General features: G+C 42.2%; 1 protein-coding gene across 6 annotated transcripts in view; it reads right to left on the minus strand.

Moving 5' to 3' along the window:
* Window positions 1–26,352, minus strand: part of GPC1 (glypican 1) — a 344,777-nt gene that overhangs the window by 199,631 nt on the left and 118,794 nt on the right. For 3 of the 6 annotated variants that reach the window (XM_084528749.1, XM_084528750.1, XM_084528748.1), the window contains 3 exons: window positions 9,326–9,437; window positions 2,067–2,152; window positions 341–455 (listed from right to left, as the gene is read on the minus strand). The gene's annotated coding sequence lies outside the window, so the exon portion shown is untranslated. Of the gene's footprint in view, window positions 1–340; window positions 456–2,066; window positions 2,153–3,172; window positions 3,232–3,931; window positions 4,086–9,325; window positions 9,438–26,352 lie in introns of those variants that run through there. The other 3 variants (XM_084528747.1, XM_084528746.1, XM_084528751.1) reach the window with 3 other exon arrangements.

A 26,352-nucleotide genomic window follows, 5' to 3' on the forward strand; every position in this document is an offset into this window, starting at 1 on the left:
TGTAATTCCACTGCCTTTTATCGTGTCCTTCTCAAAGTGGTCCCCCGTGTTTCTGGGTTCAATTAGCTACGTGGAGAGTTTGGCAAAGAAATAACCCCAAACCATTCCAGCCCATGCAGCACCCATCATGAAAGTAATTCCAAAAGATCTGTTTTCACTCCTATGACCCTCCATTATCTGAATGAGAGTGCTGATGGCCGTGTAATGAGCTCTTAAGTCCTCATAAATGTTGTGGGCTCTATTTGCGAGCCAAGTCACTAAAATATGTTACTTGCATCTGCCTGATAGCTCAAGTTCGATTACAAAAATGAGTATTAAGAGTTTAGAGTGGTTCACTTACAGCTGCTGTCACTCCCATTTCTTCAAGGCAGACAAGAGTTGACCCATCTGGGCATGCCATTGGCTTGATTCGTTATAAGGTGAAAATACTGTGCAGTGTGTCCACAATGGCCTTCCTAGGTATAAAAGCATAGCAGTGTCTGTAAGTCCTTGTAAATTATACAGGTAAATATCTAACCTCCTTATGCAGGCTTAGACAATTTTTCCTGTTGCTCATTTTCTGCAACTCGCAAATGTCTGTTTCACACAAGAAAGAAAAATGAGCTGGCAAACACTCTGCCCATAACTCAATTTTGAGGCAGAGAAATACAATTTTTCCCCAATCTTTCTTTTCTCATGTTTTGTGAAATGAACTGTTCAAAACTATCTATTTGAGGAACTGAAAATCCTTCCCTCCAAAAAGAAGCCTAATAAATATACTCTCTGCTCCTCAAGAGATGCAGCGTAGTCTATGAGTGAAAGTCCTTGTTTTCTCTGTTTATGGGTTTTGATTAAATGTTCTGTTCATATGGCTTTGGAAGTTTTGATGTCATGATTTTAACTGTTGCTTTTGTGTAAGAAAAGCAGAATTGGAGGTGGCCAAATGCAGAGAAAAATCATGCAAAATTATTTCTTTGTTTGCTCAGTAGGGATGACTGGAATCTCTTTTCTCATGAAAAACTCACCCAAACATCAGTGGGAATTTTACATAGCTATTAAACAGATATCACTCTTGGCTGAAGATATCCTGAGGCACAGACTGATGAAGCTCTGCTCTACCATCTTCCACTGTGTGGAGGCACTGCTGTACGACCTACTCTCTAAGTCCACTAGTGGTCATTGTCAGAGGCAGCCTTTTACTCTAACGCATTCTCATATACACTTTACAGGTCTAACCTTAGTAATCCGGTTATCTGAAACCATTTAAAGTTAGTTACATAAACAACAGCATTAAGAAATCAGGTGACTGCCAGGGAGGAAGCTGTTTGTGCAGTTAGATGCCTCAGCAGAAGCACACTGGTTTCCTGGGGTCAAGCAGCTCAGCTCTGGGCAGCCTGCACACGTGGGGCAGTCATGCTGGGATGGCCTCCCACCTCTTTGCCCCGTCCTGCAGTGTGCAAAGAGCCTCCCTGGAATGTCTTAACTTTCATGGCAGTCCAGCGGAGAGAAGTATACTTGCATGATGTGATACTTAGGAATATCTTTGGGGCAGTAATGAGTACAAGAAAACCTCTGAGGTATCTCAACATCTTTGGCTCCTCTTCCCAAACTGCTTTTTGTTTGTATAACATATGTATAATGATATCAGCAAAGAACACGTTATAAATATCCAAATAAGTTAATCAGAATACTTAATTAATCCATCACAACGGCACCTGTTGGCCTGTCTGTGCAAACCATTCAGTAATTCCGTGGATTGTCTCTCTTTTCTCCCATAGAGAAAGCTCTCTTCCTCCTTTCCTAGCCCACCTGTTTTGCTCTTTACTCAGCCAGAGGGACTGCTGTTAGGATGCTCTATCTCCTGCTTAGGCAGATTGCTTTGCCTTTCTAATGCTCCTTCTGATTCTGCCAGCTCAAGGAGCATAAGAGGCCAAGAAAAGGAATTGAAATCACATCTTCCTGACAGCAATCACAAATACTGAGGTCGATGAACTTTCAATCACCTTATTTTGTATTCATTCAGCAGTAACCCATAGCCATGAAGAGGTGTTGTTTTTGTGCAATAATCAAGCAAATCAGGAACTCACCACAGAACTTGCCATGGAAGACACCGTATCTCTGACTCGATGATTCATTTGATTGATAGGGTTGATAGAAGATCTTAGGGGCACTTCTGAGAGTCAAAATAAAAGAAAATAAATCCAGATATGAAGGTGTCCTATAGCTTTCTAAAGCTTCTCTTAGTTGGAAACTAAGCTTATCTACTTCTAATTTCATATAATGAAAAAGTACAGACTTACCTTAGTAAGAACAAGGCAAATATTAATTAAGAAGTAGAAAGCAAAAAGAATGGCAATAGCTGCCAGGGAGGATAAGTCTGAAAGTTCAGGGTTTAGACTGTATGAGGTTGAAAAAATAGTAATAACCAGAAAGCATGGAAATTAAAAGAAGTACTTGTTAATTAGAGAATATTGAAAGCAGCAGCATAATGAGAAATGCTCACTTTTTACCTGCAACAAACAGGGACAACTGCTTCCTAGAATTAAATCTCTGGTCTCTTTGCACATGGTCCTATTGGTTACTGGGGTCGGATAGTGGGCTACTAACTGCACTGCTGGGGATGAGGATCGCTATATTAGATCACTCAGTTTATGGTACGCAAGCATAGGACTGTGCTTCAATATACTAAGGGTTCTCCCCTAAACCATGTGACATTTGAAGGCTGACCTCATGGAGCTGAAATATCCATTTGTAAGAAAGTCTCTAACAGGAAGAAGTTGAAATTCTTCTATTATTGTTCCTAAACAGCAGAATTTCTGAGCGGACATATCGGTGGCTTCTTTTCCTGCTGGGCTAAAGCAGTTAAGAGCAACTAAGGATTTGCATCACACTTCTGACTTTAGGCAGAAACCTATTCTATTAGGAGGACAGAGACAAACAAACTATAAATAAAACTGCATAAAGGCTTTACAAATCAGTGTTTTAAAGAACTCAACTTTTTATCAATCTATCTATTGCTCTGCTCTCTGTGATGCCACTTTATCTCAGCAGAGATACAGGCAGCCTGTATTCTTTTAACCTCAGCAGGCTGTCACTGGTCTTTGATATAGCAGCTGTCTCATAGCTACCACTAGATTTCAATTAAACCAGCCTATATTTAGGGTGAAAATCGGGCTATTTTAAACTGCCATACCTGCCAACTTTCATTCACTCTCGGCAGCAGTTATTTTATTTGATGTTCCCGGTTTTAAGCTGTGCCATCCATAAAATTAAAAAGATACCAGAAATTGTGACGTATTTTATATTCACATCACCAAATATCTATCATTAAAAGCAGTACTTCTTCAGAGAAGAGCATGCTTAAATATGATAAATAATAAAATGCTCTCTATTCAAAACCAAGGTTGCTATCACTGACTTGCCATGGTGGGACAATACAAATGATTCTCCAGTGCCAAGAGGAATTAAATTCAATACATTTTTCACTGATCACAGGGGTCTATTTCCAACATTCATGCTTCCACAGAAAGGAATGGTGTTAGATGTCAGTGTAACACTTCCACATTAGACACAACGCAATTTGTCTTAAGAACAGATCATGTGATTTAGGGTAAAGCAGCTACGTCTCCTCACATTTCCATGTCAGACAGTCATCCCTTTCGTCCCTCTCTATCAATATTGCATCATTCACATCTCATCAGCAGATAACACACACAAGTCTCTGCTGCATTAACACAATTTAAATGGAGTTCAGCCAGCAAAGAACTGTTGGGAGCCTTCCCAAAGGCTGTTACAACCCATATTCCCCGTTGCTGCTTGCCCAAGCACCACCTCCTTCTCGGCCAGCCCGCAGCGAGCTGAGGAGATGGGGGTGCAGCAGTGCGGCTCCCCGGCCCTGTGTGGGGCTGCCTCTGCGCCTCAGGGGCTGTGAGGGGGGCAGCGCCATGCTGACCCGGCCCCAAGGTGTGCGGGGTGGGTGCTCCTGGCCCCAGGAACCTCCCCAAGGAGGCTGCAAAGTCCTGCTGGTTGGGGATTTGTACCAGGGTGTCAACATCCTCTTGTTGGCTGCGTGTCAGCAGGCAGCCCGTGAGGCGGTGTGTGAGGAGGGTGTGGCGTGGCCTGTAGGACACAGCTGGTCCTGGCTGGGTCCAAATGGTTCTAGAATGTTCTGCTCCTGGGTAGGCCTCAGCGGAACTGATTTAGGAAAGATTTTGGTGCTCATTTCTGCCCGCTAACCATCAGGCAAATCCTGTCAGCCACACAGCCATGTAAATGCACACAGGTGCTCTGCGGCTGTGACTCCTACCAGGCATTAAGAGCACACCTCAATAAGAAAGTGTGTGAGGAACCCACATTTCTGGAACGCATGGTTCCTGCATGGAACTGACAGTGCATATTTTACATGAATATAAAAGAAAATCTTATTTGATTCATCTGAAATTTAATGTGCTAGGCACACAGCTGAAGTGAAAGAAAACTTTTTCACGCAAAAGCCTGCTCATAACCAGTCCATAACTAAACCCACTGCCTTTCGGTTGAAGACATGGACTTTATTAAGCACAAGAGCTGTTTTTTGGAGAGAAAGCCTATTGAAGAGTGAAGTAAAACAAGCATGATCACATCCTGACATGCATAAAATGCTGATTGCTCCACTTTTCTAACATGTCAAGTGCTTACTCTTGCAAGGTATCTGGAGCTGTCAGCTCCAGCTGAACGCAGTGAGACAGTGGTGCTCAGCACATCTTAACCCTCAGCAGCAGGAACAGGCCTCAAATACATGCAGAGCAATTGCAGAGGAACCATTACTGGGATACCATGCCACCCTTCAAAGAAGGCCGCTGACGGAGCTTATGCTCTTCAGAAAAGCTGCAGCAGTGGCTCGCAGACCGGGCACCTGCCGTGGCACCACAGCAAGTAGCCTTTGGCTCACCACATGCAACACAGCATGGAAACAGCTCCGTTTAAAGGGTCAAAAATAAGAAGAACAGAATGGCTATGCCTATGAACTCTGCTAAACATTTGGACGCAGCCTTTAGATATATGTATTTGGTGCATTAATCATCTACTTCTGCTGGGCCATGAGACAGACAGTGAGCGCATAAGCATTGGGTAGTTATTCAACATTTTGTCTTAACCCCGTTCCCCTCAGCAAGGCCCCCAAAACTCTGTGTTGCATGCTGTACATTCACCAAGCCCAGCTTTGAACAGCTTTGAAGACAGAACTTTTTTTTTTTTTTTTTTTTTAAATGGCAAGATGGTATCAGAGCACTTCAAAACATGATGGAATTTATTTCCACAACAAAGATAACAACTATGGTTGTCAAAGCTTCTTTTACTTTAAACATTAGAAACAAACAAACCAAATGATGTGCTTCCCTTGGCTTATTCTTGCAAATATCTGAATAATTTTGGCTGAAAATTACAATAAGTAACTAAAAAAATAATGCAGCCATAAGCATTCATTTAGCTTGGAATATAACCCTGACTGGAAAATCAACCTAACTGGTTCCAGTTCAACAAAATGATAAACAACTGTTAAGAAAAGAATCCTACAGTAGGACATGTAAACCAAGCCTTATATATGGCAATCAATGCTTTGGATTGGAAGGGGCTTTAAAGATCATCTAAGTCCAAGCCCCCTGCCATGGTCCCTTCCACTGGACCAGGGTGCTCAAAGTCTGTATCCCTGAGACTCTTAAAGAGCGAGTTTAGTGCTAAATGTGTTTGTGGGAAGGAAATCTCTCAAACCAGACATCTTCATTATCTGGGAGAGAAGGGCATAACAAAAATCTTTATAGGAGTAATTCAGATGAGATGAGATCCTTTTTTTTTTTTTTTTTTAAACCACCTTGGAAGGAGCTCTGCAAGCAGCCCATTCAGGGATGTGTTTCCATTTCTTGAAGTCTTAAAATCCATAACATATGTACATCTAAAAATACATCGGCTCTAACAGATGCTGGGATATCAATGCTAGGATCTTCCAGCAAAATGGCCAGAGCTTTGTAGTATGTTGGGCTGCAGAATCCCTTCTGCCCCAAAACGTTACTCTTTCCACATTTAACACACTGAATAACAACCACTAACTTTGGTAGTAGGCATTAGATTATTTTTTTTTTTACTGAAATGTATGGATACTGCTTTTTGCCTAGTCAGAAGACTGCTAACCTCTTCCCCTGTTCAATGTACACCCCAAATCTCTCCCACATTTTCACAAAGTGATGCTCTAACTGCAGCTGACCCATGCGGGAAATAGGTGCAGCAGCACAGTGCTTGCCTAGGTTTCAGCATGGCTGTACTGAGTATGAGCCTAGTTTGTATGAGTATAGCTTAAACTGTGTACCCCAAACTCACTCCCATGTCTCTGCAGCCACAGGTAGGCACACAGCAGTTATTCTGCAAAACCTTATGGCTTTCCACAGCTTCTGTTCTAGTATTTACCAGTGCAGCTGACTGAAAAATTGTAATCTTGTAATTGATTACCTTCATTTCTGTCTCTTCCTGCTTCCCTTTGCTACAGCCAAGTACCATCTCTCATCTTACCCCTTTGGTTAGCAATGTTCACAGATTCTTCACCTTTTGCTATAATTTAGAACACCACCTGATGTCTCAGAACTTGTGCAGTTTTAACTGCACGCCAAATACAGCTTTAATTCTGTGTTGGTTTTCAGTGCTCTTGAGCTCCAAGACCTTGGTGTTTTTTCTACCACTCCTTCTCAATTTATTCCACCTCTGATCCCTGTGTGCCTGTTGCCAATTTTCCCCCTTGCTCCTTATCGTGAAGCTGACAAGGAGCACAGCAAAACTGACACAGCGAGGCACAGCAATCCTGGGGGAACAGCTGCAAATTGACAAGTGACAGTGGAACAAGCAGCAATGACCAGGTTTTAACCCCGAGATCTGATTTCACATTTAATGTTCCTTGAGATGGCATAGGAATAAACAGGTATTTCACTTTTACTCCTTTTTGTGATGCCTGTTATAAAAATGTGACTACTTTAGAGTCATTGCCCAGAGGAATCTCAGTTTTGCTGGGATCATTTGACAGACCCAAGGCTTGCTCTCATTTCCTGGAGCCAGAGTAACAGCTACGTGAAGGGTGGGATTTAAGGAAGGCTGGTGGGCCTGAGAAAATCTGACTTGATGTGATGGTAATGAGGGACCAGGCAGAGACAGCAGAAGATGGGTTTTGCTGGCTTGCTGGAGGCTCATTAGTGTGCCAGATCAGTTGGAGGCTTTGGCCACAAGCCCCCAGCACCTCCCCCATCAGTACACTGAGTTGTCCAAGTGACAGGGCTGGAGGGTCTTTGGTGCAGCTCCCTCAGTGCAGAGCAATGAGATTAATGAAGCACCTTGGGGCTCAGGCTCCTTGTGCTCCACCTGCCTGGGGACACCCAGAAAACACAGAGAGGACCTGGTTTTGTCACAAATAGCAGCCACCCACTGTAAGCACTATCTTTGTTTTTCCCTGCCACCAGCCAAACACATACACTTCCATAGTAGTCCAATCTTAAATCTCAATTCACAGAATCACAGAATCATCTAGGTTGGAAGAGACCTCCAAGATCATCTAGTCCAACCTCTGACCTAACACCAAAAAGTCCTCCACTAAACCATATCACTAAGCTCTATATCGAAACGTCTTTTAAAGACCTCCAGGGATGGTGACTCCACCACTTCCCTGGGCAGCCTGTTCCAATGCCTCACAACCCTTTCAGTTAAGAAGTTCTTCCTAACATCCAACCTAAACCTCCCCTAGCACAACTTTAGCCCATTCCCCCTAGTCCTGTCACCAGGCACGTGGGAGAATAGACTAACCCCACCTTGCTACAGCCTCCTTTAAGGTACCTGTAGAGTGCGATAAGGTCACCCCTGAGCCTCCTCTTCTCCAGGCTGAATAACCCCAGCTCCTCCTGCAGAGCTTGCAAAGATACTGGTTCAGCTTTATAAAGCTATTGTGTCAGCTTATAAAGCTATTGGTTCCTTTGCTAGCTTGACCTGAATTACAAAGGTGGGGTGATGGAGTCTAAATTAATGGCAGCATGCTGCAGCTGGACTCACCAAGTATGCACAGGTACTGTGGATACATTCATTGCAGTTACCACAGTGTACTGAATTTGCTTAACTGCACAGTCCAGCCTCATTTTCTATGGATGTCACTCCCTTGATTCTCCATATGTACCTGCAGTGTCAAAATGAGAGCTGATAGCTAGCATCCCTAGTGTAGGCCTAGCCTTTGACAGAAGGTTGGAATAGATAAAGTCCCTTCCAACCTAGTCTTTTCTATGATTGTGTAAGAAAGAGGAGGATAAAGATTTCAAGTTACTTCTGAGAAATTGTGTAGAAGAAAACGTGCAGAATACAGAGTTCTGGATAAATCTGGTAAAAAAAAAAAAAAAAAAAAAAAAAAAAAAAAAAAAAAAGGTCCTAACTACCTTGTTCTGGTAATGTTTAAGTTTCTAAACAGTTACAAAAATTTGATTAACACATCTAATAGCAGCTGTCAGTGCTTATTTAGCCTCTGGCTGGCTTGCTGATCCTGAAAAGATTAAAGAAGTTGCAAATCTACTTTACAGTGGAGTCAAGGAGCTAAATAAGATTAGCCTTTGTGAGAATGAACTCTTCACCAATAAAGATGGCATGGGAGATCTCAACTTTCATCTCTTGTGCAAAACAAAGTCACTATTCTTTATAACCTTAATATTTTACAAATGCGAAGATCTGGGGAGAGCTGTGGTATCTAGCTAACTTCACAGAAACTATATTTCCCAGTCATAGTCACATATACTGTCTGTGATACAGTGTATGAGAACTGGGCATGATTGCACATGTTTTGCCAGGAGATGGAGAAATGCCATTCACAGGAGCTGGCTATGCTTAACAATTTCTTAAATTATCCTACAGAGAGCAGAAGCAATTCTCAGGAGCCTGTTTGTATTGTTTTGCATAGTGGATATCTGTTATTAATCTGATGACATGTTTGGGGCTGTCTACCTATCAATTTTATTACTTCTTTGTCTGTTAGCAGCAGGGTTGCATTAGCACAAATCCACTTCTAAATGTTGGTATATGCTGAGTCTCTATCCTCTGAGGAAGATTTATGGCAAGATTTTGGGTCAGACAGTGAGAAATACTGTATTTCCCTTATAGCCAAGAGAAGCCAGAGCAGAAAGATGAAAATGGTTAGAAAACAGTCAGCAGAGAATCTAAATTATTAACAGATAGATGGCTCTGCCAGGCAGTACCATACAAAAGGTTAAGCCTGGTTTTCAGTGAGTGACTACACATTTAAAGTAACCTTCCCACTATATAAAGCTTATTACAGAGATCTACGAAGTCACTGCATTACCTTCTGATTACATCTAGAAGACTGCAAACATGCCAGAGACAGGAGCTTTCCTCATCCATGTATTTGCACAGCAGGCAGGACCAGCAGCACTATCTTTGTTGGGAACTCAAGGCTGTAATGAAATACAAACAGGAGTTACCAGGAGGTAACTGCTTGGTGCCACTGTCACCTTAGGCAAGCATAATATTTGGTATTATCTGAAGAGAAAAGTGAATTGGAAACAGCTGAATTAACCTACATCTTCCACTACTCACCTCTCTTAATGGAACTTGTGAGTCAAACACATTTCTTTGTTAGCTACTCACTCAATTTTGGCATCAAGGCACAATAGCATTAATATTAACTGATTCCCAAAGGGCTTAAGATTATTTCTTTCTAAGTAGGCTTAAAAAAAAAAAAAAGTTAAAAATTGTAGTCAACATTTTAAAATTCAGCATATAACTTTAAGTTACAGTGATTAACTGGAACACCAGAGCTGGTGGTGAAATGTCTTCCCTAGCTTCTTTTCTTCCTTTTACTCATTGTTTCCCTCTCAGCAATACCACGAATGGCAGGTGACTGTTCCTATTCAGGTGGGTACAATATTTAGGCACCTTAGGAACTGTAATTTAGTGCCAATTAACATCCACTTTAGATAAAGTTAATGGTCAAGGTAGTTGTCCATTACGCAAGTGAAACTGGAAATCAGAGTCCAATTGTTAATGGAAATGTGTAAAATGTAGCTGACAATTTTAGTTTTGTTTTCCTTATTTCAGATAAAAACTTAAGCCAACATGCAGACGCAGTACAAGAATTTATTTTTCTCTTCTACACAGAGCAGAGTGAAATATGCTGATTTTCTTTTAAGTTTAAGTCTCACAGGGAAATAAGTGTTAGCTGGGCTTAGCAAAACCATGGCATATTTGTGGAATGCTAATTAAGAAAACCCAACTCAAAACATTCTCCCCTCTCTTTAAATAGAATGTTTGTGGATATCGAACTCTGCCATCAGACATTATTCAGATTGAAATAGGTCAGGTCCCTGAACACCTGTAAATTAGCCTGGAAATTCCCTCAATTAATGAAACCTTGTCTGCCTGAATTTATCCTGCCTTCCCTGTAACACTTGGACAATCATAGCTGTAGCATGTAAAATTAATCTTATTCTGTTACTTTCTGTAGAAGTGCATTTTCACTGTGCTTTGATCCTCAAGAGAAAGACGGGTACTTTTTCATTCTCCCCTACATTTTGCTCAGCAGATGTCCAATTCTGCAGTCTGAACTGGCAGCCTGACTCGAGTCAGGTGGGCTCCAAACTGTCCCTGGGCCCTACCAGCCAGGATGCACAGCCAAGACCTGAATTTACAGCTCCCCACAATGCATGTTTTTAAAGCAAGATGCTTATAGCACTTTAGAGAGAAATGTATCTTATTGTCTTAGCACCTCTCTCAACGCAGCACGTCTCACATTTAATCTACTTTGAAAAGCTATTCTTTTTCAAAAAGTACTTTGGTTAGTAATAAACACCAATTATTCTGTCCCCTCCTTCTAACTGCTTGTGCATCAGGTGTGTTCTGGAGCACCGCATCATGCTACAGGGTGCCGCCTCCTGGGGGATTTACAGGCAATTCCAACCAAACAGATGTTTACCCTTTCTGAAGTTTGCTGCAGCCTTTTCATAAGGTTTAGTTTTTCCTGCTCTGGGCATAAGGAGTTGTGCCAGTCCTGTCCCTGGGAAGAGTGCAACAGGGGGATGCAGAAAAAGCAGGGAGAGAAACGGGAACCCTGGAGACCCGGGTGCTGAAAGGGAGGTGAAGGTCTCTCTGAAGGTCTCTCCTCCTGCACATGGTTCCCTCTCCATGTGCCTCGAGTTACTGAGTTCCTATCAGCAGAGCTCTAACCCTGAAGCACAGGTGAGTTTACTCCTTGGGACTGCTTGAGACTCGATCTCACCCAAGTCCATTAGCAGTGCAAAACCTTTATCACTAAAACTTACTGTTCAAACCTATTCAGAGTGACAAGAAAATCATCTCTGTTGTTGCTATGCTTTCATTTAAAACACATTAGTGGCGATCGCTGAGCAGCTTTGTAAAAGGAAGTGACGCCTCTCTATCTGTGAGTATGGTGAAAGCACCACAAAGATCGTCAGTTCCTGTTTGCCCTAATTGCACTCCCGTAGGAACCTAATTAATGAAAAGAAATAAACAGGACAATTTTCTAGTGTTTAAGGTTTTCTCTCCCAGAGTACAGGCATATTACCGATATTAATGCAAATAATACCTTGTTATTGCATTCACTAGCAATGATGCTATTTGTAACTCATTCTTGAACCATCAGAGATATGAACTGCAGAAACTGAGAGCGAGTTATGTGAAAGATCTCGATGCAATAAAACATTTTCAGATTTCCCTAATAACAAAAGTAACACAGTAATCAAAAGCATATCAAAAGATACCATGCAAGTTGCTGAAGCTTAATGGTGGGCCAAGTTAAGCACATACATATCAGCAGCTCCTCTAGTGTTGTTTTTGGTTGGGTGGTCTTCAACTCCATGGAAGAGAATGTTCATTTCCATTTACTGACAATGCCCAAATCCCACCACCAGGAGAGAATAGTCATAGTTTCTTTAAAAATGTACAGGGTTAGCCTGACAGTAAAGGACTTTGTTGAAACAGTGGGCTAGGATGAGAAAAACCCACCTCACCCTCAGCCTGATCAGTGAGTGTGCTTCCCACCAGGCACTGCCTGCAGCCTTACCCGGAGGCTGTGCTGGCCCCGGCCTGGCTCTGCTGCACGCTTCAAGGGGGCTCTGGGCCAGGCCTTCTGCTTGCCACTCTGTTTCCTGTCATGAACACCGAGATGCTGCCCCTTCTCCTGACCTTATCCCTTCTGTTCCCAAGTTCTTACACGGCAAGTACGGTGTCTTTGTGCTTGCCGACTCCTTCTTCCAGCATGCTCTCAAAATGGAATTCGAATCCTTAGGCCCTAATTCGATCACGTTCTGCCAAATTCTGGTGTTGAAGATAACTGGTGTTGAAAATTATCATGCTGCTCAGTTTTCAAGGGAGACTCAGTTCTCCTCATTGCAAAGAAACTTGTACTTTCCCTTGTCTTCTAAATATTTGAAATGCTTTGTAAGCCTTGATTAAAAATGATTTTTATATAAATGGAAACGGATATACAGTTATATACAGATATGTTGGCCCTGAGCCATCAGAAACAAGCTGAAAACAGACCTGAAATGGTTCAAGACATTCCTGGTGGTCAGGAGCCAGCTGAAACGGCTTACATGCGCTCGTGTGATGTGGAAAAAGCTAGTTCGAGTCAACTTCACCGACTGCAAGGCACCCCTAAATCTCTCCAATGGGCTAGCCAGATATGCAAGGAAGTTAAAGAAGAATGTCTAATTTGAATATATAATTATGCCAACCATATATGCAAATTGGACTCCGAGGGCCAGCCCTTAAAGAGGCAGGGGCAAAAAGATGCTGATGCTGAACCTGCTATTAACAGGCAAATTCAAACTCCCGCAAGCACAAAGCTCAGCCCTGTGGCCAAGCAGAGCTCCTCATTCTGAAAAATGTGTCAGATTACGGCACGTCCAGCCTCAGGCTCTGATCCCACACGTTACAGGAACTCCTTGGGCAGTACTGAGTGGAAGTAGGATGCTGACGCTGCCTTCACTGCAGAAACATCCCTTTCCCTGCAGTGTGACAGCTTATCCCAGGATGTGTTACCTCCAGACAGTAAATCCAAGAGCTTAAGAAATGTAGGGAACATTTGGGAACTGTCCCTCCCTTGAGGTTCGCCATGCCCTGTTCAGCTGCTGTCCTAATCTGTACTCTCTACTGGGTTTTCTCCCCGTGTTCTGAAATGGAATCGGTGAACAGCAAATCATAGCTACTGTAAAAAATCTCTGAGGGAGAAAGCAAGGAGGCTGCTGTATGATGTGGTTAGAAAGATAGTGCTTTATGGCTTCCTGGGGAAGCTGCAACCCTTGGTGCACAGGGGCCAGAGGCAGACAGACAGACACACACCTTGTGGGGCCATTTTAAGGCTGCAATTTCACTTTGCGCTTAGTGCAACCCAATGGTGTTTTCTGCTCCTTCCACCCAGCTGTAGTTCCTGCCTTGTACTGGATCTAGCAATCACCAGTTAGGTCTGTTTTAAATCCAAAATTTTGCATTTGAATGCAGCACATCCGTAAGAAACACGAACACCAATGTCCTTAGCAATGTTTCTCAGCAGTGAGCTGTCCCCACCTGTCTAAAACACATGCTCAACTTCTAATTTAAATTTGTCTAGTGTTAGCTAGCAGCAACTGGTTTTCACTATGTCCTTCTTTGCTGCTTTAAAGAAATCTTTACTAGATGGTTTCCTCCTCCATGAAGACACTGTCCATTAAACAGTTCTCCCCTTCTTTTAGATAAGCTAAATGCACTGAATTCCCATATATACATTTACCTCTAATTGCTGTCTTCACTGGAGAACCAAGAAAACCTTGAATCTAAAACGGTAATCTTTCTTCCCTTTAGCTTTACAAAAAGCTCTTCTTACATAACTTCCAGTTTCTTTGTTGTTGTTGTTGTTTGTTTGTTTGTTTGTTTTCCCTTCAAGTTCTGTCCTTTTCTTTATTTGGAAGAGAGATGGGCCCTTCTGAACCAGCATTTCAGGTTGAGACTGGCATGTATTTGCTCACGAGCTCTAGCATCTATTCCAGGATTCAGGTGGTGTTTTTCTTTCATAGCAAGAGCCAGACAGGACTAACCTGTACTGAGCACGATGATTCTTGTTTTAGAAAAAGTCCTTTGTACTTGTGTGCTAGCTGTGACAGCTGTTCTGTGTACGTCACTGCAGGGTGCTTACTCTCCCATATACCCAAGTTTTTGTTCTGTTGCCAATAGTCATCCTTCCATAAACATCTCGTACTGAGTTTTGCTTGTATCCTCCAAGTCTTAGGAACTCAGGTGCAGAGATGAGAGCATAAGAGCACCCCAAGTGTATAATCTGTGGCTGTGTAGGACTTAGGACATCTTTTCTACACGGGATGGAGTACATACATTCCAGAGATCCCCGAGTTAGTGAAGGCTCAAAAGAGGGAAAAAAAAAAACAACAACATGTCCAGGCAGGAACTTGCCCTCCCCAAGCCAGCAGCAAAGGCTCCTCTGCCTTTAGATCCAGCACAGCAGGCGCAGATCCGATCTCTCTGCAGGTACAGACAGCCCCTCAGCATCATGCACTCGCCCAGCAGGCAGCAGGGACAGCTCCTGTCCAGAACGCAGACTGACGGCTGTCCCCTTGGCAGGCTCTGACTGATGGGCTCTGTTCCTGTGGTACCTGGCACCAGAGGGACAGGCAGCTGGTGCTCACTGGGCGTACCTACAGGGCTGACATTATCAGTATTAAACAAGCTCCGAAGAACTCACTGTGTCTAGAAAATGTTCTGAAAGGGCTGGATTTCCTACAGCCGAGACTCTTTGCTTTAGACTGTTTTCACTTATATCACTGTGATGCTTGAAATTCAGTTATTAGGAGCGTTCAGCTTATCAGTTAAATGGATTTTTGAGTAGCTCTTCATCATCTCCCTTCAATATTGTCAGGTTTTGAGGGAAGATGTTTATAAGCCATTATATAGAGATATCTTTAATGTGTGCTAAAGAGCTCTTTCTCCAAGATCTTTACACTCACACTCCAATGTATAATCAGCTTTTACAGCTCTATTAAAGACTTCAGAATAGGCAGTTGGTTTTTACAGTGGAAATCCCTGGTATATCCTTAACTACACCATTGCTCAATACATTTTATATAATACATACAACATTTTATCATGAACACTGCAATTACTTTCAACAGAACAACAGTTTTCAACACGAAACGCTGACCTGACTGTTCCTCTCTCAGGAAATGTCTAAATCACTACTTACACATCGCAGAACTGAAAGGAATCTCTTCTTTGACAGGAAAAAATATAAAAAATAACACTTATACTTTAAATAGCTTTAAATGCCATATAACATGGGTGCAAATTAGGGTACCATTAGCGCTATACTTATTTACACCAGGCCACTAACTGGCCAACAACCCTGTATAACTCTAGCATTAATTACTGGTGCTTTTTTAGTGAATGGTCTCATTGTTACCTCTTCAGCAGGTGGGCTGCATTACTGTGTGGATTGCCTCTCATTCATCTGATACACTGAAAGTTATGGCATATCCTATATTTTCCCACCAAAGGAAATCAGAATCTTACTTAATTACTGTTTCTTACTAAATTTAAAAATATATTTTCTCTGTGTTTGAGGAAAAAGAAGGAAGAATGACAGCAGTTTAATAATGCAGAGACTTTTCCTTTGCGATCAGATTTTTGTGACTTTTGCTGCCATCGCACAGTGCAATCACTTCCCACAAGAGAAAAAACAGCACTGTTGTTTCCCAATAAAGTTCAGTACACATATCAGCTAAGACTGGGCATGCTACATCTACCAGTCTGGTTGCTAGCTTATATTGATAATTAACATACGTGTGTCCTTTCAGGCAATATTTGTCTAACACTAACATAATCAACTGAGAACCAAACAGAAGATATTTAAATCTATACTTACACTCTGTACATTGTGTGCATTTTGCCACTATCACCACTGCTGAATGCTGTGAGGCATATTAATGAACCTCATATACAACTTGGTGCTTCTTTTAAAATAGCTTTGCTGTAGAAGCTCTGAAGCCAATTCACTGCATGCGTGAAGTTAGCAGAACAACTCATTTCCTACTACAGTAAGACTTCAGTCTCTGGTTGGGATGGTTGGTTGCCAGAAGAAATGGCTTTCTTAAGAATGGAAGCACACAATTGCTTTTCCTAGCTGCTCTATTATTCACTGTCAGTCTAAAGACCTTGCCATTTGTTTCAGCATTTATTTGGAGTTTTCTTTTTCATTAAAAAGCAGACATCACCTTCTGTTCTCTCTCCCTCCAGATAACCATTTCTTTAAATTAAGCAACTAATTTTCACAACAGCCCCTTAATTCACACTTGCATCCTTCTCTTATTTCTCCCTGCTATTTGTGTACGGGCCAGCTCCCCAGCCAGCACACACTGACGCAACGTGATTCCAGCTGATAAATCCTGTCAGCCGAGATTTAGCGTATGTTCCCCCGAATTATCAGGTACCCACCCTCTGGAAGTCAAGGCTATTCAAGGCCCTGCATCTTAGTACATGAGAAAATAAATAATCCAGAACTGCTGTTCATACACTGATAGTAATTAGGAAGGTTCATACGGCAACCAACATGGTCCTGTCAGGAGGACATGCAACTTCTGTTAGTGCAAAACACGTAAGCAACTTCAAGATGGTCTTATTTACTCCACACCTTTTCCTTTCCCCACAGCTGCATCACGTGGTCTAATAAAACCACTTCTGGTCTCCCTGCCAACCTTTCTGACAATTACTAATTATGAGCTAACTGGTGTTATCCTTGGACATCCTGATGAGACTTGGGATAGAAAGCCATAAATTAGGTCACCTGTCCTCAGTAGACTCTCCATTTCCTTTCTGTATTTTTCTGCACTTTTCCAAATTCACTTAGAAAGAAGAAAAATTATTTAATTCTAAGAACTTCTTAAATATAGGTTAAAAGAGGTAAAGAAAAAATAAGAGTATCTGAGCATTTTATGTGCTCGTGCTTCCTAGGGCACCCCTCAGCGAGGGTATTTCTTGGTCCATGTTTATTTTCCAGGACATCAATTTAATTTCACAGTTTGAGTCCACTGTGTTTTCACCTATGGTTCTTTCTCTTCTTTTGGGGGTTAACTAGAGCACCGTATTTCTACTCCTTAGGTATATATAATCATTTTCAAATATCTATCACTGGATGAAATTAGAGCAGTCGTTTTGTTATCGCAAACATTTGCTTTCTTTTATAGTTTTCCTGGCTGCTTGAAGGTAATATGATCAGAACAGAAGTTCTGCAGTCTTGATATTCACTGAAAATTTTACTTTAACTTCTCTGACAGTGTTCTGTTATTGCATTTATCTGCAAAAAATGCAAAAAAAAACCTCAACACCATCAAGTATCCAATTCACTCCTGGCAGAAAAAGCACAATTCCCATGGCCTTTAATGCACAGTGTACCTGGTAATACCACAGTATTATCTGTCTCCATTTTCTTCCTCAACACCCTCCAAGAACTCAAGGAACATAGCAAGGTGCTCGATCTTATCACTGACACTGAGCCTTTGTTGCTCTCTCTTCAGCTGCATTGGGACAATAAAGGATTGTTTCTGCTCAAAATCTTTGCTCTTTTTATTGTTTTCAATTTTAACTTAAGGAAGTTGTCTTTTGCTAAATACATCTTTATTTGAGTTCCTGTCTGTGGAGAAAATGCAGTCAAGTTTGTTGAAACACTTAAAATCAACTAAATAGCATGAATAGCTCAACTCTACCCCCTACACACAGAGCAGGCACAGCACTAGCTCCCGATACACATAATGGAGGATGGCATTTCACAAATCATATTTCCTGACCCACATAAACTTTTTTTGTCTGCCCTAAATATACTGAACTTGCTCAATCTTCTCTAAAGCCAAGTCAGTGCACGTACACACAGTTTGGGAGCTAATGAATGCAGAAGTGACAATTAACCATGCTTAAAACCATGCATTACAAAGACAAGTATTTCTCCAACTATGCTAAACATTTCTGAGATATCACTAACTTCAACAGAATCACAGTCATCTCAGAAATGAACAGGTACGTTTCACTGAAAATGCAGAGTAACTTTTTTCTTTAAATCCTTAACTAAAAAGACTAAAGGAACATCCCCAAGACCAGGAAATTATTCATATTAGTTGGACAGCATCAAAATACTTTAAAACAATGCAATATTTTGTTTTATTTTTTAGTGACATGTACCTTTCTTGATACCAATTCTCAAAACAAAACATCGCAAAAATCACCTCTGAAAAAAAAAACAAACACCACAAGTCATTTCCGTATAAAGTTTGACTCCAGCACTTCCGTGTGACTCACAAGTACTGACACAAAAGACTTTGGCTTACTATCGTTAAGAACGATTTAGAATAAACTGTGAATCCCAAAGCTGCAGTTAATAAAAATATAAAGAGAAAATTGGCAGGTTAGCAGTTAGACAGTGGGCTGACCGGCTGCCATTGACAATGCCTATAAACATATTTTTTCAAAGACAAACACTCATATTTTATTGCATACAAGCACAATGCATTTTCCACTTTGGGATAGTAAAATATTTCAGATTTTCAAGAAACGTGGAGAACAACTGCTTTACAAGCTTGCCTTGGATTCAGTCACTGCATTTTTATGCAACTTCCCACATGCCCCACATGCCTTTGTCCTCTGTGCAGACCAACACACTACTGCTGTGCTGCTCCAACTTTACCTTAGACATACGTCCTGTCAAACTACATTTACAGTGGGAGCACTTTTAAAAGTAAATCTTAACTGTCTCACATCGGCAAGGGTGGGTCACTTAGTGCCACTCTCGTGATGCTCACTCCAGCGTGGCTTTGGCAGCAGCCCCCACCGTGGGAGGTGCAGCTGGTGCCAGTGCTCTCAACAGCCTTATTCCTTCAGGCTCCTGGCAGCAGGATGAGCGTGCAACACCTCAGTGAGATTTTCAAAACCACTTGGCTTTTGTCAAACTTCTTTCCATTGAGGTCAACAGCAGTATTACCATTGCTGGTGGTAAAAGCATATTTAGACCAGTGCTAAAGTGCCTTCAAATGCCTGCCGATGCCCACACACAGCCACTAATACAGATACAAAATGAAGACTGCCCATCCAGTCACATCAAATACCCAGCCAAGTACCAACTGCAGATTACATTTAACTTGGATTCAGGCACGTCAGCTCATCAAATTGTCAAGGAGATGGACACAGAAGGGTGTCATGCTCTCTTTGTGAAAGTCATAAACAACCCATGTGGGGGAATGGATTTATAGTATTTCCCTGATTAAACCAGCCTGAGACCTGACCACACTTCGTATCGTGCCTTATTCTTGAATTATTCCTGCCAGCTTAGTGGGCTAGCACAGAAATAAAATGCTAGTTGTAAAAGAATACAGCTCCTGGTAAATCCCGTTCAGGAAGTAGGATGTCTGATTTCCACCATTATCAGGCATACGAGAACATGGTCTGCTGATAAGTTACTGGAAGATCTTCTCACCTTCAGAGGAGAAACTTGAAGGAGGTATAGAAGACTTAGGAAGAGATAAGGAAAGAAGCACAATAGCGGGTGGAACAGAAGAAACAAAGAGGTAGTATTAAAGAAAAGAAAAAGGGTAAGCAGGACTGACACAGAGCACAAAGCAAGGATTTGAAGCAGAAAAAAAAGCAGGTCTCTTAAGCAACCTTTTTGTTGTTGCTGGTTTGCAAACAAATATGTTGATTTAGCAAGCTTTGGAGGAGTTTTTCTTTGTTCATTTTTACCTCTCCGAAATCAACAGCTTTCAGCCTCAAAGTCTGAGCTAAATTCAAAAGCTTCAGAGCACAAGTAATAAAAAATGACATACAGCCAAGAAAGGAATATTGTGTTGTAAGGCTAAATACACCATGCAGACAAATATAACAGCTCCAGTTTCAGTACATGACCAATCTCAGAATGGCAATACTAAAACAAAGATAAAGTGAATGAATTTCACTGAAAAAATCCCTGTAGTTACACTTCTGTGCCAAACAAAGCCAGGAACCAAAGGATCCGATGCTTCTCTTTGGATGTGACATAAACAAAGAGTTTTAGGCCAATCATATCTTCGTTTTCCTTTGCTGTACTGAGGCAAATTATTGTAAGAAATCTGTACCACACATCAAACCTGCAGCAAAACCACAATTCAGGCAATAATCCTGTAGATTTCCGTTACAAACTGGACTATTAGGATTAATGTTTGTGGAGGTCACTTTGTTTAAATGCTTCAAAATATTGCTTCAGTATGAGCTCATGTTGTTCCAGTGGTGGGAATGATGACTATTCTAAATGCTTTTAGATGAAAGCCACAATTAAGAGCTAAAAACCACTTATGTTAACATGTGGCCAGACACCTGAGCTTGGGGGAGAGGCAAGAAAGGCTGGATACTAACCCCTGATCTGAACAGCTGACTTCACAGTCAGGTTATCTGTATTTGACTCTGTTAAATTCCTGTTCTGAAGACTACTGGAATAAAGATCTCCCTGAAACTATATGCAGTTTTGGAGCAGACTCTCAGGTAGTTCCTCCTTCGTAGCAAGCCACAGCATGGCTAGATAGAGAGACTTGGCTTGATCCAGTTGCTTATCAGAGAATCTACATTCAGGTACACAACAAAGCTCTGTGCAGGCCTATCCCTCGTCCCCAGGGAAATCACTGTTCATTTCAGGTATGTTGATGGATCATAGGACAATAGCTGGGGCTCACAGGATGAGCTATTAGTGAGTTTGTCCCATAAGTTATCGGCACTTGAGATAGAGAGGAAAAAAAGTTTCATTTGCCTTAAAGGCAAAAATGTTCCACCAGAGTGGGATGATTGACTGACCTCGGAGCACTGCGGCTGATCATTTGGCACTAGCGTAAATGAAAAATTCATCATTACCAATGATTTTTGACTGCCCTAGAAAAAACAAATATTAATATGGTTTAATACAGTGCAATTGAAAATCTGGAGTGCAATAAAAGTTTCATATCATGCTAGTACAGGGATTTCTTCGTGGTGTTCATTCAAAGAGTAGAATATTCTCCCTCTCTATCTCAAGTCATTCTTTCTGGGTCTGAAACAATATGGTATTTCATTTCAGTACCTTTTATTACCCTTTCAGTATAGAGACTCATAGGTATTCTCAGTCTTTCATAAATGATGAAACTTTTGTCTGCATCCTAGTACAAATTCTGAACACGTAGTCCTTGAATTATTTCCTAAAGAAATACTTTGATACATGCAGCATAAGCACAGTGGTCTATGAGCTACTTTGGCACTAGGAAACTCTACTCCGTAATAAAAGCAGAGAGAGAAAAAGGGATGCTTTACTGATACAGCTGATGGGGACCTTTACAGCTCAGAACTGATAAAGAGCCTAAGCCTATGACGTACAATCTCTGTACACAAGACTCTCAAAGGTTGCGAGTCAAAAACTGCATTTCATAGTTTTCCTAACCTGCAGTTGGGAAGCCAGTTGTAGAAAAGAAATAATAGTCTACCTTGGAATACTGTAAAGTATGAATTGGCCACAGGGGATTCACAGTTTCTAATTAAATGCCAATTAAAATCAATTAGAAAGCTATAGTAGTCCTGCACTAATGAGGGAAATCATATTATTACCTCTGCATTAAGTACTGCACCATCCACTAATTCCACTTTATCACAATGAATTTTTTGGGTTAGTACAAGGACCTAGACTATTGTAATAGATTTAAACAATGATTTATACTGGTTCAGTGTTTCCTAGACAAAATAACACATTTTCCTGTATACCACATGTGATGGTGTCTCTAAACAGAATCTTGTGAAAACTGGAAGAGGTAACACCTCAATTTTTCTATTTCCATATTTTGATACTGTTTTTGACCTCTATGGCTTGCCAGTAGTAAATTTAATTTGTCTTATTAAAACACAGGCAGAATTATAAGTTGGATGATACCAGATTTACAAAACTTTGCTACTGTCTTAAGTTGCTCAATAACAAATATGAAAAAGCACAAAAATGAAGGCAGTTTGCAATCTAATACAATAGAATTGGATATGTTAATCCAAATGGTAAGAGAAGAGACAAAATCACATGATGTCTTAACTTTCCATACAGCAGTTAAAGCTGCTGTATGCCATGTAGAATTACAGAATCATGAAGGTTGGAAAAGCCCTCCAAGATCCTCTGGTCCACCCCCCCCCCACCAATGTCACCCACCAAACCCTGTCCCCAGGCACTACGTCCAACCTTTCCTTGAACACCCCCAGGGACGGGGACTCCACCACCTCCCTGGGCAACCTGTCCCAGTGCCTGACTGCTCTTTCTGAGCAGAAATGTCTCCTCATTTCCACCCTGAACCTCCCCTGGCACAACTCGAGGCCGTTCCCTGGTCCTATCACTGGTTATCTGTGAGAAGAGGCCGACCCCCAGCTCCCCACAGCTTCCTTTCAGGCAGTTGCAGAGAGCAATGAGGTCTCCCCTGAGCCTCCTCTTCTCCAGACCAACCCCCCCCAGCTCCCTCAGCCACTCCTCACAGCACTTGTGTCCCAGGCCCTTCCCCAGCTTCGCAGCCCTGCTCTGGACACGCTCCAGGGCCTCGATGTCCTTCTGGCAGTGAGGGGCCCAGAGCTGAACCCAGCACTCAAGGTGTGGCCTCAGCAGAGCAGAGCCCAGGGGAACGATCACCTCCCCGGCCCTGCTGGCTGCACTGCTCCTGACACAGCCAGGATGCCGTTGGCCTTCTTGGCCACCTGGGCACACTGCTGGCTCGTGTTCAGGCGAGCATCCATCAGCACCCCCAGATCCCTTCCCTCTGCACAGCTTTCCAGCCACTCTGCCCCCAGCCTGTAGTGCTGCGTGGGGTTGTTGGGGCCAAAGTGCAGGACCCGGCCCTGAGCCAAGTTGAACCTCATCCCCTTGGCCTCTGCCCACTGACCCATCCTGCCCAGGTCCCTCTGCAGGGCCTTCCTGCCCTCTGGCAGATAGACACTTCCCCCCAACTTGGTGTCATCTGCAAACTTACTGAGGATGCTCTCAATTCCCTCATCCAAGTCATCAATAAAGATATGTAGTAATAGAGCTTGCAATTAATACAGTCCTGTGTAGGGCACTTACTGAAGAGGCATTTGCTAGTGTGTACATTGGAGCTAAATTACAAGCTTCTCACTCTTACCAGCCACTAAACATAAATGTGTCTTAAAATGCTTGATAGTGATTATAGCACTAGGCCTAAATGGTGCTGACAATTTATTCATGGTTACTGATACAATCATTTTTTGTGTGATCTCCATGCTTCATCAAGCTTTTTCTTCTCCCTAACGTGCAGTCCTTCTGTAAGACATGCTTCTTTGTGCCATAATTACAAAGAAAGCTGGAACAGAAGATCTATAGCTATGTTTAGAAACCTTATTGAAATGAGAGTGGGAAAGGGAACAAATGCTGCCCCACTGATCGGCACTGATTTTCACTTAATACCTGATGGAGAACAGGTACGATCGCAGCACTGCTGCAAAACGTCCAGGAAACTGGGAACTGCCCAAGTGGCTCCCTGCTGGGTGGTCTCACAGCCCCTCTTCTCAAGGGTGCCCAGCACCAGCTGTGCCCATGCAGGCACCCAGAGCAGTGCAGGAAGGTGGCAGAAGCTAGGTGCTTGCACTAGTGTGGAACATAAAGTCACCAGTGCCAAGCCAGAGTTCCTGGCAGGTGAAGGAATGCCACATTTTATCTCCAGTTTAAACAGAGCACGGTGATGTAGAGAGGATAAGCAACTGATCCAATGATTTGTGGTTACTGAACACGAGATAAATCCGATAACATGACTCTCACAAACCTACTGAGTACTGTATGACTCCAAGTGTATTTATTACCCAGCACCCAGGCCCTCCTGAATGTTGCTGGCATCCTGGCTACAGAAACATGGGGGAATGCTGGACCCTGGCATGGGGCCCCATGGTGGGAGGCTCCCAGACCTTTGGGGCTGCAGTCCCACCTACCCTGGAAACCAAGGCACTGACACTGCAACAATCCATGGCTTTGGGGTTTGGTGACAGAAAAAAAAAAGAAACAGAGAATGAAAGAGAGAAGCATTTATGAACAGAATAATGACCTGTAAAAAATCATTAAAATGAAACCTATAGTGTTTATCTATAATTTCATTCATTGGAAAATCATAGCCTCTTTAAATCTATTATAATCACAAAACTTACAGCCTGGACAATTCAAAAATCTTCTGTTCAAAGAGAAGAAACTAGTCCATCCGAGTTCTCCTCATTTTGGGACAAGCCTTTATGCCTAAATAAAGATCAAAATCCGAAGAGGAATTGGTAGTACAACATGCTACTGACAGAAACAGCACTTTGAGTGGTGTACATTATCAGAAAATTTCCATTTGGGCTTTTTATTATAGAGCTTGCTAACCCTTGCTAAGGCTGACAGAAAGCCAGAGATGCCACGCGGCACTCAAGGCACACAGGGCAACTGCGGCTGTTTAGAGCTCATCATTTTTCCTCCTTTTATTATTTGTCAGTCTGCTGGGGCTGACACTATGCATAACCAGTCCACAATCACCTCCTTATCACATTTGATTTCCCATGTTTCACACCGCGGGTTTTATCTTGCTAATGAAACCCAGGCTATTTGTCCTTAGGTACTTACGTGGTCCCTATCGCTAGGGAGCCTGAAGACCTGAACATCTTAATGGAGCCTTACAAATTCCACTGGCTGCTTCTGAGCCACCCGAGATGAAAATAAAGACTTTAAGTCATTCAGGCTGGGTCACTGGTGTTGTGTATCAATTATGCAGATTTCCTCAAATGGATTCTGAAAGCATCTGTCACACATGAAAGAAAATCTCTGAGAGCCTTTGCTAACAAAAATGTCTTTTGTTCCCTGACAACTCTGTACATAAGGGTGTGAAACAAGATGGTTTAAAAAGGCCTTCCTTCTACATCGAGCAAGCAAAGCGTATTGCATGGATGCGTGGTAGATAGTTTTTCATATATTCTGAACACTGGATGGGATGGAGTGGAGGTTGAATATCCCCCTCCCCAGGACTCGCCCTGGGGCAGTTCTCACTGGGGGAACAACATAAAGGGAACTCTGTTCCTTCCATGTGCACACAGGAACTCTCCTAGAGGAAACGTGTACAAGCACAAGGCTATAAAAGTTTCAAAGACTGCATAATGAGAGTGATATGCTGATAATCAGCTTAATTCCCATTTCAAACACCTAAGTCCCTTTGTGAATCTGGCCCTATAGACTTAATCCTGCGTATAGCTTAATTAGCTTAATTGTTGACCACGTCTGGTAAAGGGAGGATGGGCAGGAAAAAGTATGCTAGGGAAAATGTCCACACCAAGCAGTCAAAGAAAAGCTTATGGTAGATGGGGCTTGGAGAGCTCTAAATGGAAATGGCTTTTTTTTTTTTTTTTTTTTTTTTTTTTTTTCAGAAACAAGAAGCCTGGGAAGAGGCTGTAGAAGTTTGTGTTCAGATAGGCAGAAGTAACTGGGAGTGAATGAGGAAGAACCTTTTAAAGTTTTTCAGGACCAGAATGATCCCATGCCCAGGGCACTGAGGAGTGCTTTCACATTCCTGTCTCCAGACCAACACCTAATTTCACTATTTATGACCAGGAGAGTGAGCGTGTGAGGATCTCATAACTTACTTCTGTCACTTTGGAAGAGCATACCTCAGGCTTGACTGACTTCACATGCCCTTGTTCTTCATACTTTCATGGGGACAGCATAAACGTACTTGTTCTTGTAGCTTTGGACATCTTGGAAAACCAAGGTCACGCTGCTTAGCAGGATTCACACCACTGACATACAGGGAAAATCTGAGGCTGCTACTGAGGAGACCTCTCACGTGGAGGAGACCCCTAGAGCCACAATTAAGGCTTTAGGACTAGACCTGCTTTTGACGCCTTTGCAAGGACAAAGGCTGCTGCATGCCCCTCCAACACCATGACTGACCTCAGATCACTACAGATCAGGTCCTTGCAATCACATTTTCCATTACAAATTGCCAAAAGCCTGGCAAAACTGTCTCCCTCTCTGTAAGAACAGCAGCACAGAAAATGGCGTTGTCTGATGAATTTCTGGGAAGGTATTTTCTGCTGCATACTAGCCTGAAGTTTTACTTTACACAGCAAAAGTCAGGTGTGTAATTAACTGAATATCTACCTGTGACTAAGTAGCCGTGCAAACCTTTAATGAGGTGATTGAGAATACCAGAAATGAGGGTGATTTTGGATTTATTTTTTTGCCCCGGTATACACGGTTGAATGAGGAGAAAGTTGGGTCTACCAAGTTGTCTGTTTGTAGAAGACACAATAAAAAATAAAGTAAGCTATCCACGTACAGTG

Source organism: Aythya ferina (assembly GCF_964211825.1).
Source record: "Aythya ferina genome assembly, chromosome: 9".
Taxonomy (NCBI): Eukaryota; Metazoa; Chordata; class Aves; order Anseriformes; family Anatidae; genus Aythya; species Aythya ferina.